We start from the raw sequence: 17,124 nt of genomic DNA on the forward strand, positions 1-17,124 counted from the left end.
AACTGCCGCATTTAGTTTCAATTCTCTCCTTTTTTTTCTATAAAAAGAACTTCATACCTTGTTATTATTAATCCATTTATTATTTGCAAGGGGATTTATATCCGCACATCCAGGTGGTAGAACCACTTCTCTTTCAAAGATGGACTGGGGAAAGACATTAAGTTCGGAGCCGCCCAGGGCTGCGGATCTAGCCTTTCTCCCTCTAGTCTCCAGACCCACTGAGGTCGAGGCAGCCGAGCAGAGACAGAGGAGCCCCAGCGTGCCGCTCAGGCCCGGCCACCAGGTAGGAGAGCTGGACTGGGGACCTGGCGCCGAGGAGGGCTGGCCGGGCCGCGCCCGGGTCCGGGACCTGGGACTGCGGGATGCTCCGGGAGTCGGCACTGCCAATGGACCAGGACTGGGTGGGCAAGGCATGCAGACCCCCATGGGCTCGGCGCCAGCTTTCAGTCTGCGAATAGATCCAAGCCGCGAGCCTTTGGCCACACCAAGGAATATACAATCTAACAACTCCGGGCCAAAGTGTCTAGAGGTTGCGGGGACGAGTGTGGGTCTCCCTTTGGGAAAACTACGGGGGCCTTCTTTGCACCCTATTTGCTTGGACTCCATAGGATGTGTGACCCAAGGAACCTGAGAAATGGAGAATTTAGTGGTGCCGCTTGCCCCCGTAACTGCAGAAAAGGTGACTGCAGATAGGCAGCTCGGACCCTATTTACAAGTTGCGCGGAGCGATAGCAGCTTATGCTAATTGATTTTCCCAGCTCCCAGCCCCGGGTCTCAAAGCGTGGCTAGACTAGTTTGCCTTTTTCTTCTTCTTTCTTTCTTTCCTTCCTTCCTCCATTTTATCAGATGACCTGAAACTCGCTGCCCGTGGGTTTTCTCCAGGGTTCCCCGGGCAGCAGCGTTTACTCTCCTCTCCCCCTCCCTTTCCTAGCCTGCCGCGCTTAACTTTTTGAGCCTCGGGAGCCGGTTCAGTAACTCTGAATTCATTTTTAAGTGGCGTGCCTTGTTCCCCTCCTTTTAACAAGAGGTGCACTTTAACACGCGAACCAGTAACCCGATCCATGCGTTTACAAATCGGCAGTGAATTAAAACAACAACAAAAAAGGCTTCAAGGAAAATGAAAAGTGGGCTGGGTAAGGGGGAGATGTGTGTAGGGTGTGTATCTGGGGGGGGTGGGGGGTGGAGAAGGGAAAGTCATTAAAAGAGAAGGTTTCCCCCCTCCGCTGGCGTGCTCTCGGTGCACCCGGGCTGCGCGTCGAGCTTGTTTGTAATGTCCTCAGAGCCAGCAGGTAGACGTGGCAGTTTTATTGCTTTATCCCCTGCAGCTTGCTGTTAACACGGTGAAGACCCCCCGACCTCGCCCCCGCCTCCGTACATGTGTGTTTCTCTCTTTCTGCTCGCAGGTGCACTGCTTTCCTCGTCCACTTCCCCGACTCCGGCCTCACCCCAAGCGGGGCGAGTTGTGGCCAGGCCCGGGAAGGTCCCTGCACTGAGCACCAGATCCAGGGCGTAGCAGCCTCTATTTGCAAAGTTGTTGTTTTTTTTTCTTTTTCTTTTTTTCTTGTTTGCTTAATACCCAAGGAAGCCCGGAGGGCTGGAATCGTCCGAGTAGTAGTTACAGGGCTCTCATCCCTCCCCCATTAGATAGAGGATAAAATCCCAGGACCGTGTTCCAGAGGAGCAAGTATGCAGCTGCACCGAGGCAGCAGTTTTTGCATAAGGTAAAGACCTGCTGAGTGACCCAGAATGGGCTCAGACAGCCAGGGGTTGGGGAGTGGAGCGAACGAGGGCGAGGGGTCCTTCCCGGCTTGATAGAGGTCTCTGTGCGTGTTTGCAGGGTAGAATCCAAACTGCAGGCTTGAGCGTCCGGCTTTCCGGCTAGTCGTGGGAATAGCTAGCGAGAGAGCTAGTGTGGTCCCACACAGTGCGCCAAGGTGGCCCGCGGCGAGTGGCTGCCACGTGTGGCCTCTGCCACCAACCTCGGTGCGAGGAGTTTGGCGCTCAGTGGCTGCTTGAGGCAGGGGGCCCGCTGCCCTCGGCCTCTTCTCTCCAAATGAACCGGCATCTGGGCTGCCAAGTCCTTCGCCCAGTGTCATGGGCGGCGGTAATGAGCTAAGGCGAGTCGCCCCTGGTTTGTTCGTCCAGCCGGCACCTCCAGCCCATCCTTGAGAGTCAAGAACTCCCGGATTCTTCAGGGCTTCGAAGCGAAGGCACTCACTTCAGGGGCTCCAGGCCCCTGCGCCCTGCTGGCCGCCAGCTGCCAGCCCGGTCCTGGCTCCAACCTCTTTGTCTTGCTGGCTGGAAAACCCGAGCCAGCCCTGGGGGGTGGAGGAGGAGGGCAGGTGAGGCCTAAGAAGTTTTTATCATTCAAAACAGAAGTAAAGCCAGCCATCTGGAGACCTAAGTCTCTTTTAGGGCCTATAGTAGGTGAGGGTCCTATTCACTAAAAAGTTTTAAGAGGCAGGGTTTGAGGCCTAAACTGCCTTTTGCTTTTTAAGACGTTGAGGTGTTGGGGCTTGTATTCCGGCCATCAGTGTTATTTAGAGAGAAATACCAACTGATTGCCAACACTAGCCCCTGCGTGTGGGTCAGCGCACCCAGGGCCACCGTGGGAGAAGCAGTCTCTATGGGTGGAAAGTCCCCTGCCGTTCTGTCTATGGACCAGTGTTTGCAGCGCGCATAGGTCAGGGGGTAGATTGGGTGCCGGTGGAGGGTTTGCAGCCTCCTCAGGCTGTAGAAGTACGTTCAAGCCAGGCAGGGCCTGGCTGGGTTTGGTTGCTACGTTAGGCTCAGTTATCACGTTAATTCTAAAGAAATTAGACCTGGATAAATAGCCTTTGAATTCAAAGAAATAACTCAGTATTGATTTACATGGCCATGCTAAGAACCCCCTTCTCAACGGGAGACATTGGTGGAAAAAAAGAAATTCCTGCTAGTCTTTACCCCATTCAATGTAAAATGCTGTTTGTGTACGTGTGTAGGAAAAGAGTGCTCGATATCCTGGAAACCCAGGCACCTTTTCCCCCTCCCCCAACACACACACCTGGGAAAGCGTGGGGGGAGCACGAGAGCTGCCTCTGTCCCTTTCTTAGCCCAGGCCAGTGATGGCATCTTCAGGAGTAGTCAAAAGTATCAGACTCTTCAAGAAAGCACTGATATTATGGCATTGTTTTCTCTAGTGATAAAACTATAATGCCATATTAGCACCCTCCCTCCCAGGCTCCCCCCAAATGCAACTAAAATGTGGTCCCTGTTTACTCCTCACTCAGAAAGAGGCTCACTGAAGTCTGGGGACAACATCTCTCTCATCTATCCAGTCTTGGGCCCAAGAACAGACAGCTAGAAAACCCCAACATGGATGGCAAGGGCCCACCAGGGCCAGTGATACCTACTGGGGGCTTCACAGACTTTTTCTAGACTGTCCAATTTGGAGAATATTAACTAAGGATGTTCCAACTTAGAGGCTCCTCTTCCAGGTCTTTTTGAACCTGGAGTCCAACCAGATTTTCAAATTCAACACCTTTTGCCTCTCCCTGACCCCATTTCCAGGCTGTGATCATCCAAAGCTCTCCTAACAGAGAGAGTCAATGTGCTGGGCCTAGAATGGATTGGGGTGGGGTGGGAGTGGAAAAACACATATTCCTACTTTCCTCATTTCTGAGGTTGAGGTTGTATACTGAGTCTCCCTCCTTCCCTCCCTTTCTTCCTCTCTTTTATCAAGCATAGGACCCCACTCTCTAATAATACACAAATACTCTTCTTTCTCTCTGTCCAGGAAAAAAAGAACTCAACAGCGTTTGAATACTTAGATTAGAACAAGATAAATGGTGCTGTTTGTCTTTTTAATCTGTCAGATAAACCAAAGCTGAGCCCCCCATATTTGCCCTGCTGGGAAATGTAGCTGGGTAAAGCGGAAGGCAGAGGTGTTACAAGTCAGCTTTAATCAAGCCAGTCTTTGGAAACCAGGACCCCTGACCATTGGAGGATAAATGCAGTCCCGGAGTGGCAGGGAGCAAGCATCAACAGGAAATGGCTGACTATTTTTAGGCATAATAAGGAGTTAATATAGCTGGCCAAGCGTCTTCCTAAATGCCTCGAAGCATCCTCTGTTTTAATTCCTGCATCCCTTCATCAGCAGTAACAATAACAAAGTCACAGCAAACGCCTGAACATTAAGGGAGAGCCAGGTTTGGGACAACTCTTCAGAAAACCTGGGATGGAGCACATCCTCTTGCTATCATGTGAGTTCTTACATGGTTCTCTAGTTACAATAGAAAAAGAAATGAAAACCATTTTTCATTATAGAGTTGTTCTGTACCTGACTACCCTTGAGATGTCAATGCTCTGGTGATTTTCATGCTCATGCCTGTACATAGGCACTTCTTATTCCCTTTATTTTCTAACATCCCAATAAGTGGAAAGGTAATTTATTAGGTTTTAGCAACATTTTCCTTAGAGGGCAACTAGTTTGAGAGCCCTTAGAAGTGAGGGTTGTTAAAACAAACTCATTCCCCTAACTCTGCCCTTTCTCTTTTCTTTTGTTCACAATAAAATCCCTTTTACATAACTCTAGGAGAAAGAAAGCCCTCCCCATCCCACCCAGGGGAATGAAACAGTATTTTTCTGTAGGTTTCACTAATTTTGTGCAGAGAGCAAAAATTCTCCCTCTCTGTCAAGCGAGGCCCCTCCCTCAGAGCTCAAAGTCTTTGCTTCTTTACACACTGAGAGTTGTGTCCATTTGGACACACATCTGGGTTCCTATTTGGGTTCACCATCTTTCTTCCCACATTCTGTGTGGAGGTGAAACAGAGAGAGTGGAAAAGCAGAGGATATAGAAAGAAAGGGAGTTTGAGAGAGAAGGAAAATTAGAGTGAACAGGAGAGAGAATGGGTGTGAATCTGCTTCATTTTGAGATTACCTCTCTTCAAGTTTTCTTTCCATCGTGTTCATTAGGGACCACTGCCCCACAGTGTTAGTTGTTCAGCGAACAAACAAAACTAAGGCTGATAAAAGCAGCCCTGTTTCCCCGCGGGCCGGCCGCACCTGTATTTACTTGGGGGCCTAGGGGGATGGCTAGACCCCAAACCTAGTGGCCCTCCCACTAGTCTTCTCTACCACTTTCTCCCCTCTGCCCCCTGTCCCTTAGCCTGCTTTCCCTTCAAACACCTAGATCACGTTGCCAAGTCGAAGCTGGAGGACCCTTTAAAAAGTTACAAAAGGGGTCACCCTCCCCGGACAAACGAGTCATTTTAAGAAGGAGGCTCTGGTGGCACAAAGGTCTTGGGCCCAAGAGTTTAAAAGCGAGTACAGCGATTGGGGATTTCAGGGCAGCCAACAGACAGGCGGGCGTCCAGGGCTCCCCTCGGGGCTGGGGTGAAAGAAGGGACGGGGGAGGACAGGAGCCGGAGGGCGGGCAGAAGCAGAGGGCGACAGGAACGCCCGCGCCCGCATCTGGCTCCCACGCGCCGCTGTCTGCAGGGAACGTGGGGCCGGATAATGGAATTCAGGAGGCAGAGATCCTCCCAGAGCCAGCCACTGTCTTGTACAGATTTGTAGAGAAAGCCTCACTGTAATTAAAACCGTACAGTCAGATTAATTCAATGTGCTGCTCGGCAGCGATTTTAATGGTAAAAATCCGCTTTAAAATTGAATTAGGGTCGAAGAAAATTTCTGCGAGACTCGCCGGGCTTGCCAGTTTTCATTGAAGCCAGCCCAAGCTGGACTGGGACGGTGGCTGCACGGTGTCGTCCCCACCCTCTTCCGTGGCCCTAGAAAAGGGTGGGGGGAGGGGGAGGGGGAGGGGACTGATCAACTTGGGGCGCCAGTTTGGGCGCGAGGCTGGGCGGCCTGAGCCAGGCCCAGGCAGAGGCGCAGGGCCTGGGATTAGCCTTCAGCTCTCCAGGTTTGAGGCAATGCAGATTTTTGACACCCAGGGCTCCCCCTTCCCTCCCTTATCGCGAAGTTGACGGCTCAGGTAGGGTTTAGGGAAAGAGAGCCCTACTGTATCTTGAAGCAATTTCCCACTGTGTGTTCTCGCGTGCGGGGAGGTTGGAGCCCTCTCTGTTTGGACGCTCCAGTGACAGACAGGAGAAAGCTGTGGTCCTCCCCATCCCCACCCCCTTTCTCTTCTTGAAAGCCTTCCAAAAATTAAGAGTAAAATTTCAAGCGCGCTTTCAAAATGTCTCCCAAGCTTTGATTTGGCTAACCGCCCCCCTTACCCTCCCTCCTCACCCCCTATCCTTTGCATCTCTGGTGGTGGTGACATAAGCGTTAGTATTATTATGTTTTTACCCTTTAAGGTTAGACACCTTAGAGCTGAAAACGTGCCCCAAAGTTCCTGGAAGAGGTGGCTGCCGAGGGCTAGCCGAGAGGCTCTCTCTTGAGACCGGCTGGCGGGGCAGGGGGAGGGCTGAGGGAGCTGGACCCGGCTCTTTCCCGAGGACAAATGGGTTTTCAAGGGCCCAGAAATGGTCCCAGGCTGACCCCCGCCCCCACGGGCCCGGCCCTTGCAGTGGCCTCCTCGGCTGCTGAATATACGCGCGCGCACACGCACGCACGCACGAACACGCGCATACACACAACCTGAGACGAAAATTCCCTAACGAGTTAGTCACATCATCAGACCTGGGAAAACAAAAACCACTGTGGGTCTCTGCTCCTCCGGCAACATGCGCAGACGCTTTAATTGCGGCAAATTGTCACTCTGTCCCCTTTTCATTTTCTCGCTCCTCCGTTTATTTTTAGTACACTTCGAATGCCTACACACTTCCCTAGTAAGGAGAGCGCGGAGCAATTATTGCCTCTGCCTTCAGGGTCTGTTTTGCCAATCGCTGAATGGGGATGGAGTAAACAGGGAGAAAAGCGCGGCTCGTTATTGGTCTTGCTTATTTCAGGTGGAGGACGGTAAATAACTCTCCCTACAGGGCTACCCCCTCCTCGTTTCGCGGGTCCCAATTATCTGGAAGAAAGGACATGCGTCCCCCTCCCTTTTCCTCCCATCACACCCCACTCCGCGTGCGCCAAGTTTTACTGGAACCCAGCAAATCCCGCCAGAATTGGCGGGATCCTCAGAGAGTAGTTAGGAAAAGAGAATCGCACAAGGGCCCAGCTCTTAATTCTGTATGGAATAGAAAGACGCAACGTGAGCAGGCTTCTTCCCCGCCCCCCCTCCCATGCAGGGAAATAGGGTCCTTTTTTTCTGAGGGCTACGTGGGTGTTAGACGCCCCCAGGTAGGTGACAAAGAGCCTTCATGGGGGTCCTTCTCCGTCCAAGGAAGCTTTGAGATTGGTTTGGAACAGTTTTGGACAGTCTGTTAGGACGGCTATCGATCAACATTGCTGATGTTCTAAATATTAGCCAGGAATTCTTAGAGGAGAACTTTAACTGTCGAGATATGAAGTGCTGTCTGGAACGCTGCTGAGGGCCATTCTGCGCCCAACCGTCTCTTCTCCCCAACTTCATGCGACAGGCACTGCGGCCTGGGGTGGAGAGGGAGACAGGTGTCTGCAGCAGCAGCCGAAAGCGGTATCCGGCGTCCTGCAGATGGATCCGAAACAAATCAGTTCAGGATTAACTTGTCTGACTGCTGAATTGTCTCCAACTGCCAAAGCTGCTGGGCCGCGCCTGCCGGGGCGGGTTCGGTTACTCGCGTGTCCTGAGCGCGCTGTCTCTCCTCTGTCCCGGCCCACTGGCGGGCCGACCTGGGACCTGTCCGGCACCGGGGCCAGCTGGCAGGACGTTTTAAAGGAATGCAGCGAGTATGAACGGCTCCATTCTCTCACACATACCCTTCCTATTTCTTTTTTATGAAAACATTTACAAGGTACCTAATTTCAGATCGTGGAAGTAAATTTCATGCTAGGATATATTTTACAAAACATGTACTCTTTCGTGGCCGGAAGATGTTTAATTAAAACCACACTTTGACAAGTTGCGTTTCAAAGTGAAGTCACACCAGCGCAGAAGGCTAATTCATATTCAGGATGCAGCCTGGCGTTGTTTGAAAACGCCAGCCCAGGCAACGTGGTGCTCGCCCTGCTCTCCTGAGGACTGGCTTGGGTTAGCTGCCTAGTCTTGGGAAGATAGAAGAAAGCTTCCTGCAGCACCTTTAATGTCCTTAGAGTAACGCCTACAGCATGGTAAGAGGGTCCCAGGCGCTGGAGTTTAATCAGGAGATCAGACAGGGACTGATGTTGAGGCAGGGAGCCTGGAGAAGAAGTCTCAGTGGGACTGAGAGTCCCAAGCTCCCTAGCCACCTTCTTGCTCCCTGGCTGACCTGCACTAGAGGAAAGGGAATCTCCCCCACCCCTCTAACTACCTCGGTTCCCGAAGACCCAAAATAGGGAGGAGTAGGAAGTTTCTCTGCCCCAGCTGATTTGTGGGCGTAGCTCTCAGGGTTCTTACGGAGGAGGCAGCATTGGTTTCCAGAAGCCTTCGCACTATCAACTGCATTTTTGTAGTTGTCCTCAATAATCTTCCTTTTTACCCTCTGCCATTTCCCTATAACTTGACAAGTCCCAACTTAAGTAAGAGGGGAACAGTCCCACATGGGAAGGACGTGCTCCCAGCTCAGCTGGTTTACCAACACGCCGGCCGGCACAAAGTGCTAATGGCCAGCCTCACCTGCTGGGATGGGCAGGAGCTAGAAAGTACCCTACGGTCAGCACAGATGGGAGACAAAGAGTCTGCAGGGCAGTCTGGGTTAAAGCTGAGAGGATCCCTGGAAACAGCAGCTCCAGAGGCTGAAGCTGTGATGGAGGCTGGGCTCCAGGTCACCGTCCTGTCTGCACCTCAGTGTTTCCCACCTGACTCCCAGTCTGCTAGGCTTGTCTTTTCTCAAAGATGACAGTGAGTTGTCATCAAAGTTCTGGGACATGAATTTGAGACTTACGTTAGTTCAATTCTACCCAAAACCCCCTTCACTTATCACAGCCACTCCCAAGACAGGGATTTTGCTTCAACTGGGGGCAGTGAAAATTACTGATTGGCTGATGGACTTTTTTTTTTCAGATTTATATTTTCTTTCAAATACACCATTATTTTCCTAAAGCACAACAAAAAGTCAGTTTAAGAAAACCCCAAATTTAGTGTTCAAGAAGTATTTTAAACAACATGGCTATCTCATCTTGAAGGTTCTTTTGATTTTATTGGGCCAGTTTAGGAGAAAGCTTGATTTCTGCAAAGGCAACCCCAAAACACAATTGTGATAACCTGTTTTTCTCTATTCAGAGGCTACCAACCAAAACTTCTGAAGGTTCAATGGGTATCTCCTTCACAAATAGACATGGATGTTGGCAGCTAAATGTTTAACAGTATGTCAACTTAATACTTATTGGTCAAATACTACTGATCTTAGATTAACAGATAAGACCTTGAAGTCACCCTTTAGTGGCTTGCACTTTGGAGGGCTGGGGTGAAACTCTGGTTCACACCCTCCAGGAAAAAAAAAAAGAAAGAAAGAAAGAGGCTATGTTATAACGGAAGGGTCTGGAGGATGAGAAAGACCTAAGAGGCAAACAGAGGCATTGCTGGGATGGTTTTAAGCATCACATTGTTTGAAATGAGCACTAAAAAGTATGTACCTGACCAAATGCATTTGAAGCCTAATCCTACACTGGAGGCTTGTGAATTACACAAAAGGGGAGAGGAACTGCAAATAATAATCCCCACCTGTTTTATTTCAGTGATATGAACAAGCAGTTTTCCTGTCACAGACAGAAGCACTCTAAGGGGTGTTGAAGGCCCATTTGTGGGCAGTAATTCTGGCAAGGATATATGGCGGGAAGAGTACAGGGTGGTTGGTAACTGTCAGGATGGCGCTGCAGTGAGGGCAGGCAGCAGTGTGCAGATGGGGCAGGATAGGTAATATTTCCCAGCTGGCCCACCCTTTCTGCAGCTCCAGAGAATCAATCTCATCTTTTCCAGCCTCAGAGCTTGGGTGGAGGTGGAAGAGGCCCAGCAGGTCTGGAGATCCATGTCATGCCTCTACCTTTCTAGCTCCTTCTGCCCTTCTATAATTAGCCCCATTTCACAGATGTGGGAGCTAACCCACGGATCTCGCCACACAGACCACTTTGGTGTCTGGGAAAGGGAGAGGGGTGGAGTCACAGGTGTTCTGCCTGCCCAGCAACGATGAGGTCTGGGGATGGGGGTGGAGAAAGAGTCAGTTTGGGTTTTTTCTCAAGCCAGGCCTGTACATGTAATGTTTCTGCTTCTGAGACTCATTTGGTCAATGAGGTAGGAGTGATTTCCATGTGACCGATCAGGCTCGGGAGATAAAACACTGACACAAATCTCAGGGCTCTGAAGGCAGCAGTCCTCAGGAATCCTTGACCTCCCGTCATTGCTCTTTGAACAGACTCCTGTCTTCTTTTTCTTAAATTCTGACTACTTTAACCCTTGCTTGTAGTAAATGTATGTGTAGTTATAAAATATGTCTATTTTCCACAGGAATCCAGCGTGCCAAGGCGAGAATCAATACTAAAACACTCCTTTTATTTTTAAAGTGGGTTTCAAAGGCCTATTGTGGGGGTACCGCGTTGTCAATGTGACCCGGAGACGCAGGAAGAGCAGGATTCTATTGGCCGCCACCGCCGCCCCGGGGTCCGCCATACTTGGCTCACGTGTGCACCTTATCATGCAAATCCGACGACTGGGGCATGCGCACTGCTTCCCTGGGGGGGGGGTACCCGCCTTCAGCTCGTAGTTGGGACCAAGGCTTCCAGATGCGCAATAATTAGGTTTCCTCATTAAGCAAAGGTTTCCCCATCATTGCCCTCCTCCCACTGTTCTCAGCCGCGGAGCTCCTTACAAAATAAGCTGATTACTCGCCGCCCCGCCCTCACCCCCACCTCATGTCTGCCGATCCCAACTTCGGTCCACGGCTCTTACTTCTTTTTAGGATCTCTGCATTTTAGGGTGCTTTACATACCTCTCCATTATTCTGTTTCTTTTCTTTTGACCTGCTTTAAAGGATATTAATATCTGATTCTCTCTTAGATCCCTTCCATCATCTCTCCCTCTCAACGAGGTAAAAATTCCCTAGCGATCGCTCTGAGAGGACGAGAGGGTCAACACCGCTGTTCCCCATTGCACTGGGCTTTGACAACCCTCCGCCCCCGGGCCGTGGGGGTTTCAGTCCAAAGCGCAGGAGCGTGGATGGGCCTGGAACTCGGTAGGCTCTAGAGCCCGTCACCAGTCAAGCCCGACCGTCCACCCCCAGGCATCAAGCCGCTGAGAAAAACCAAGGACAGCATTTGGAAGCCCGCCTGGATGTGTGGGGTGCTGCTCTTCGGCTCTGAGCCACCCCCTCGCTGGAGAAGCGTACAACTCGGGGAACTCCTCCAGGGTGTCCTCCGAACCTCTCCAAGACCCCCTATGCGGGCACTGGGACCCCAGGGATCCATCTCCTTAGAGCAGAATAGCCTTTTCTGGAAAGAAATCGCAGTAGGCGAGAAATAGCCACCATTACGTTCAAAGTCTCCCGCGGGAAAGCTCCGTGGCTCTCTCTGCTGGGAGCTCTGCTTGACCCGCGTGCGGCGTCGCGGCGAGGACGGCGCCCACACGCGCTCCCGGAGTCGCGGTCAGCTCGTTCTCCCTGGTATCGCTCCTTTGGCTTTCAATTACTCTCAGCTTACCTGCAGGGCGAACGGATTTGTATTTTTCCACCAAAAACCCTCCTGCCCTGGATTCCCCCAGGTTCCCCCTTCCCCCTCATCCGACCTTAACCAAGAGAAGGGCGAGAGAGGGGTTTGATTCTCTGATATGACACGAATAATTGTTGCATCATGTAACTTCCTACATCTTGGTTTTAATTTGCAGTGAACCAAACAAAGATATTTGCAATTTAAAAATAAGCACTCGATTTAATAAATGGGAACATTGTGCACGGAAGACTATGTTCCCCCCCCCCCCCAAGCCCCTTCAGAAGACGTTATTAGCTCTGACAGCATGCCGCTCAGGTTTGCGGAGAGGATTTTGTAAAGGGATGACAGACAGGAAGGCCAGCAATCATGGGCTCCTTGGGCTGAAGCTTTTTTTTTTTCTTTCTTTCTTTCTTTCTTTTTTTTTTTTTATCAGAATGTTCTGTTCGATGCCATTTATCCTTGATGATAGAAAATTGCGCTGTTGCCAGGACGCTGCTGCTGCCGCTGAAATAGAGGGCAGGAGCCACATTTCCATTTTCCGGCTTGAAAGCTATTCAAATGAATTTGCAGAGAGGGGGGAACGTCTAGCGATAAACAAATGAGAATAAATCGAGTTCCCCTTTCCATTCTTTCCTTTAAATGGGAAGCTCTTCATTTCCGATATACAGATTTTTATTCATCAGTGTTTGGGAATACCTGGGAGATAGTGTAAGCCAACGTACAATTTATTTTGATGCTCTTAAAGTGACTAACCACATAAACATTTTAAAAGAATGTATGTCTAAATATATATAAAGTATAAGAATTATATATACATAGATCCCGTACATACATGCCTTCACACAATTCCAAACTACAGTGGAGGATAAACTCTTAGCAGAGTTTCAATTGAATATAATTTGCAGGCAATGCTGGCTAGCAATGGTAGTTATGGACTTCTTACTAGTTTGCATATATGTATTGTTAGATGGGATCGATTTTAAAGCCCTCTCCCCGTGTTATATATTTTAGGACACTATGTAATTTAATTACCCTGTAGATCTTAGCTGATTTAAACACCTTCCCTTCCCCCAATAGATAAAAGTCACCCTCTTTCTTTCAAGTTAATTTTCTAAACCTACTTTTGAAGTTTTGTTTCTAAGTTGGCAAATACAAGTCAAAAGAGCTAGTGCACAGCGCCTTTAAAGGATATGAAACAGAGAGAGACTGAAGCCTGCGCTTCCCTTCCTTAAAATTTAGATTCTTTGCTAGATTAAAAAGATCATATATTAATAGGAACTTAAGGGATCATGCCCAAAATATGACATTTTAAAAATGAACACTTCTTAAAAAAATCCAAACCACTAGAATACATATAAAAACATTAGCAATGTCCTGACAGAAACTATAAAACTTGTGGGACCACCACTACGTTTTAACAATTAAATAACTTTTATTGAATTCTAACTTTAATTTTTTTTCCAAAGTCAGATCCCGGCGTTTAGAAAATTTTCAGTAATGTAAAGGCTTTTCAAATACAGCGACAAATTGTATTTAAGATTTCAGCTGGTACTTTAAACTTGAAAAAAAGAAAACCCACCCGACAATATTTTAAAACGTAACACTGTTTAACTGAATCGTGAGTCTCTAACTACTATGTTTTTAGCTATAAGATTGTTTCCGAGTAATAGGTAACCGTTGGCCAAACCAGGATTGCAGAGAGAATAACAGTGTAAAATCAGAAAAAGAGAAGGGCGGAGAGTGAGTTCATACTGGTGTTCCGAACTTTTCCAGTTGAATTTTCGGGTAACTCCCTCCATGCATCCTTGATTTCTAGTTACTGATTCCGAAACAATCCTAGTTCCAGCTGAAAATGTCCTCGTTAACAAATTCGCATGATAATGAGAAAACAATTAACAACGCCGTCAGATGAAGCTACATAAAGCAAAGAAACGGCCTAAGAAAGTCCAATTTGCTTGTGTTTGTTGTGGTTAAAGCAACTGGAGGTGAATGTAGAGTGTTTAGGCACTGAAAGAGATTCTTTTCCCCTTATCCTTGGCCCTGGGAATTGTGTTCCGGACAAAAAGCTTCACGGGCCGGCTGCTTTTCCAGTTGAGGCAATTCACGAGGTTCCCCGGTGAATTCCCCTCCAGGTACGAGCTTGGGGCGGGCGGCGGGAGTCCGGCACCGCCGGGACGCGGCGTGGGCGCTGGCGCGGGGCGGCTGGGCTCCAGCAGAGGGGACTCCCACCCCCACCCCCGCACCCCTTGCCCTGGAAAGAGCCTGGCTCCAAGCTCCCCGCGGCTCCGCCGGGACGGGCGTAATGGACGTTACGCAGAAAGAGGTGGAACCCCTATGGGTGCCAGGGCGGGGGTGAGCGCGGGAAGGACCCCCAGTTCCCCAGTGTCGGGTGGTGTCGAGACCTCTCTCCCGGGTCCATCCTGCGGTGTCTTTGTCTCGAGCCACTTCCTGGGCTTTGGCCACGGAGCGTGGGCCGGTTTGGAGAGTGGCCTCCAGCCAGGGGCGGGAGGGGAAAGGGGGAGGAGGCGGTGAAAGCACAGAAATGGTCTTCGAGCGCTAACCTAGAGGAACTGGGAAGAGTGAACCCGATGGAGTTGCCCGAAGGAAAAAGCTGGGCTCAGCTGGGTGAAGGGGGTTTAGGTGTTAGGAACTTCTCGTTGTTTATGGGTTTATGTGTGCCTGGGCGTGCCGAGTTGCGGAAGAGTTGAGTTTGGGGTGAAACTGTATAAACCAAGAGGGGAGACCGTGGGGGTCACACCCGGGGCTGAGAGAGCCTCCGCTCCCACCCCCGCCATCCGGTTCTCCGCGGAGTACCGAGTCCCTGTAAAACTGCACGTTGAGCTACTCTCTGGCGCGCCCTCCTTTAAGTAACGCAGCTAAAAATCACAGTCAAGTTTGGAGGAGGGGAGCTTTTTCTCCCCCTCCAAGAGGTGTATACACTAAGCATTAAAAACGAAAGCGATTTTTTTCCCCTTTACATTCTGAGATTCCAAGAATAGGGGACTTGCCTTTTTCCTCGACAAAGCACAAGCACTTCTGAAAGATGGTAGAAACACTCGCTCTTGAGGGTTTCCACTATCCAGGAATGCCACACGCGGTGGAAACGCAAAAGCTCAACATTTTGGTATTTTAAAAGATTTTACCCTCTTTTAAATCCTCTGCGTAAATTCCAGTTGTAAGGTGAAAGTGATTTCGTGTGAAAACATGCGGCAGGGTTCCCTTCCCTTTTCATGTGTACTAGCAGCTGCAAAACATTCCAAATGAGCTAGAAGGTCATTGTGGAGACTTATTAATATGACATTCAGTGCTGGCCTCATCAACTAGCCAAAAGCCTTGCCCCAGAAAAAAACAGAAAGCAAGTGTGCTTAAAAATACAAAGTACTCTAAATTCTGTATTGCTTCTCAAATCCCAAATAACTTTTCATAGCTAGCCTTTGCGCTATTAACCCTCCCCATTCAAACTCCGTTTCTCCCGTGTTCTGGGGCTGCATTTGTACTTATTGCTTAGGTCTCCAGAGCTTTGAGATGTGCAACGCAAACAGTAAAGAATCACATTAATCCTGCTTTGATCTCCGAAGGGAGATCATAGCAGAAATCAGGTCACCACACAGATAGACACTGCTGTGAAAAGGAGCCCCCTCCTTTAATTTTTTTTTCCTTTATTTATTATTATTTTTTGTTTGTTTAAAGTATTTCTTCGAGATATCTCTCCTGGCTTCAGGACAACCATGGCCAGTTGGCAAATTGGAAAGTGTCAGTATGATCTATGAATAACTTTTTATTTAAAAGCTGGACGATTAAGCTTCTTATATAGAGCCATTTTTTGTCTTATAGCTCTGGATACTGGAGTTAAGGTACTCATCTTGTTTACCTGGTTATTTACAAAAATACCTAAGACCATGTTTCAAATACATGCCCCCAGTGCAACCTCCACAGGAGCTTAATTGCCTGGAAAAAAAAAAGCTGTATTTCCTTTGCTTTTTTTACCCTGGAGTCCTGTAGGCATAGAATAATGGTTGTTAATCTGCTTAGATAATTTAAGATTTAAAGATTAGAAGGCCTATACTGACAATTTCAAAATTCAAGTCTGAGTGCTTTGGCTAAGGAAAGCTTAGGAGATGACAGAAGTGATAAAAGAACTGCCAAAAACTAGACTTTATTAAAACTAAAAGGTGTGATGTTTTTGTGGCTTGTAAAGATATGCTTGTTATAATGCTCACTCAATCCAAATGTGTCCCTAAACAAACAACTACAGGGGTATTTTATTTTATGCTACCTGATATTTATGCACACAATACAGTATTTCACTCTGCTTGCATATATACACTCAGATCAATTTTACAGTGCTTTTCAAACACTTCCCATGTATATAAATAGAGTTAATCAATTAGTTTAGTTAGTAGAGCTGAGCTACATACTCAAGACAAGTGATGTGTACATAAACATTTGTGCTATGTACACATCCTTATTTCTCAGTTTTCTGTCATAGCTTCAACATTATATTGCAAGAGGCAGCTTATGAAGTTACAGCTGCCACCCAGTTTTCTTCAGAACTTGTAGAATGGGAGGAACACATGCAGATATCTGAATTCATTAAAAAACTTTTTCTCCTTCCAGTCATCCCTGTAACAGTTGATTTTCATTTAACCTCAGTGGGCCAGCCTCCATGACAGCCCAAATCACACTGACACTGAGGCTACCCAAATGCTTTTACAAGTAGGACAAAGTACATTAAACTGCTTTACATCAAATGTGTCCTTTTAAAGTGATTTTAGACAACTAGCTTGGGAGCACAGCTTGGAAGGAGGACTAAAATGGAAAGAGAGAGTTCAGGAAGGAAGAGGGCAAGGAGAGAAAGGAGGTGAAGGAAAAAGAACCACAGGAGGGATTATTTAGGCAGAGAAATCTTTAGTGGTCATAGACTGTGTCCTGTGAATTGCTGAGGTTATTTTCAGACTCAGTGTCTGTTCTCACTTTAGTGGCCTCCCTTTTCCCTGATCCATTCCTCTAAATCTGCAACCATTAAAATCAGGTTCTAGAAAATTTGCTGTGGAAGCTACCACAATATTTCTTGATAGGATGTTAGAGATATTTTATTGGATACAGATACATAAAGCATTGCATTAAGCATCCCAGGAATGCTCATTTTGGTGATGTTAAGCTGAAAAACGTGTTGTCACGTTCACATGAGATGATTTGTGCATTGTCTTACTTGTGACTTAACCTGCCTCTACAGTTCATTTTGTAAGCTAACTTTATGCATATTTTGAAGTCAAAAGTACTTTTTCTCTCTGGAAAAGCAACAAATGTTGGTTACTTCTCAGTCCTTAAAGATGGAAATCAGCATTATATCTTAATTATATTTAGAGTTTTGCTAAAAATTCTAATCTCTTCAATCTGCTCTTTTCCTTTTCCCAAAATCCCAAGAGCCTAGCATGTCACATGTGTGTAAAAGGAGAGAATAGACCTCCTTGTCTT

At 48.2% G+C, this 17,124-nt stretch overlaps 1 long non-coding RNA gene across 1 annotated transcript in view; it reads left to right on the forward strand.

Annotated features, from left to right (window-relative positions):
* Positions 1 to 17,124, forward strand: part of LOC309631807 — a 39,323-nt gene that overhangs the window by 2,059 nt on the left and 20,140 nt on the right. The window contains exon 2 of the long non-coding RNA XR_014246566.1: positions 1 to 283. This exon is cut by the window's left edge and continues 1,152 nt beyond it. This is a non-coding gene — a long non-coding RNA (uncharacterized lncRNA). The remainder of the gene's footprint in view (positions 284 to 17,124) is intronic.

This window comes from Balaenoptera borealis (genome assembly GCF_965194805.1).
Source record: "Balaenoptera borealis genome assembly, chromosome: 7".
Lineage (NCBI taxonomy): Eukaryota > Metazoa > Chordata > Mammalia > Artiodactyla > Balaenopteridae > Balaenoptera > Balaenoptera borealis.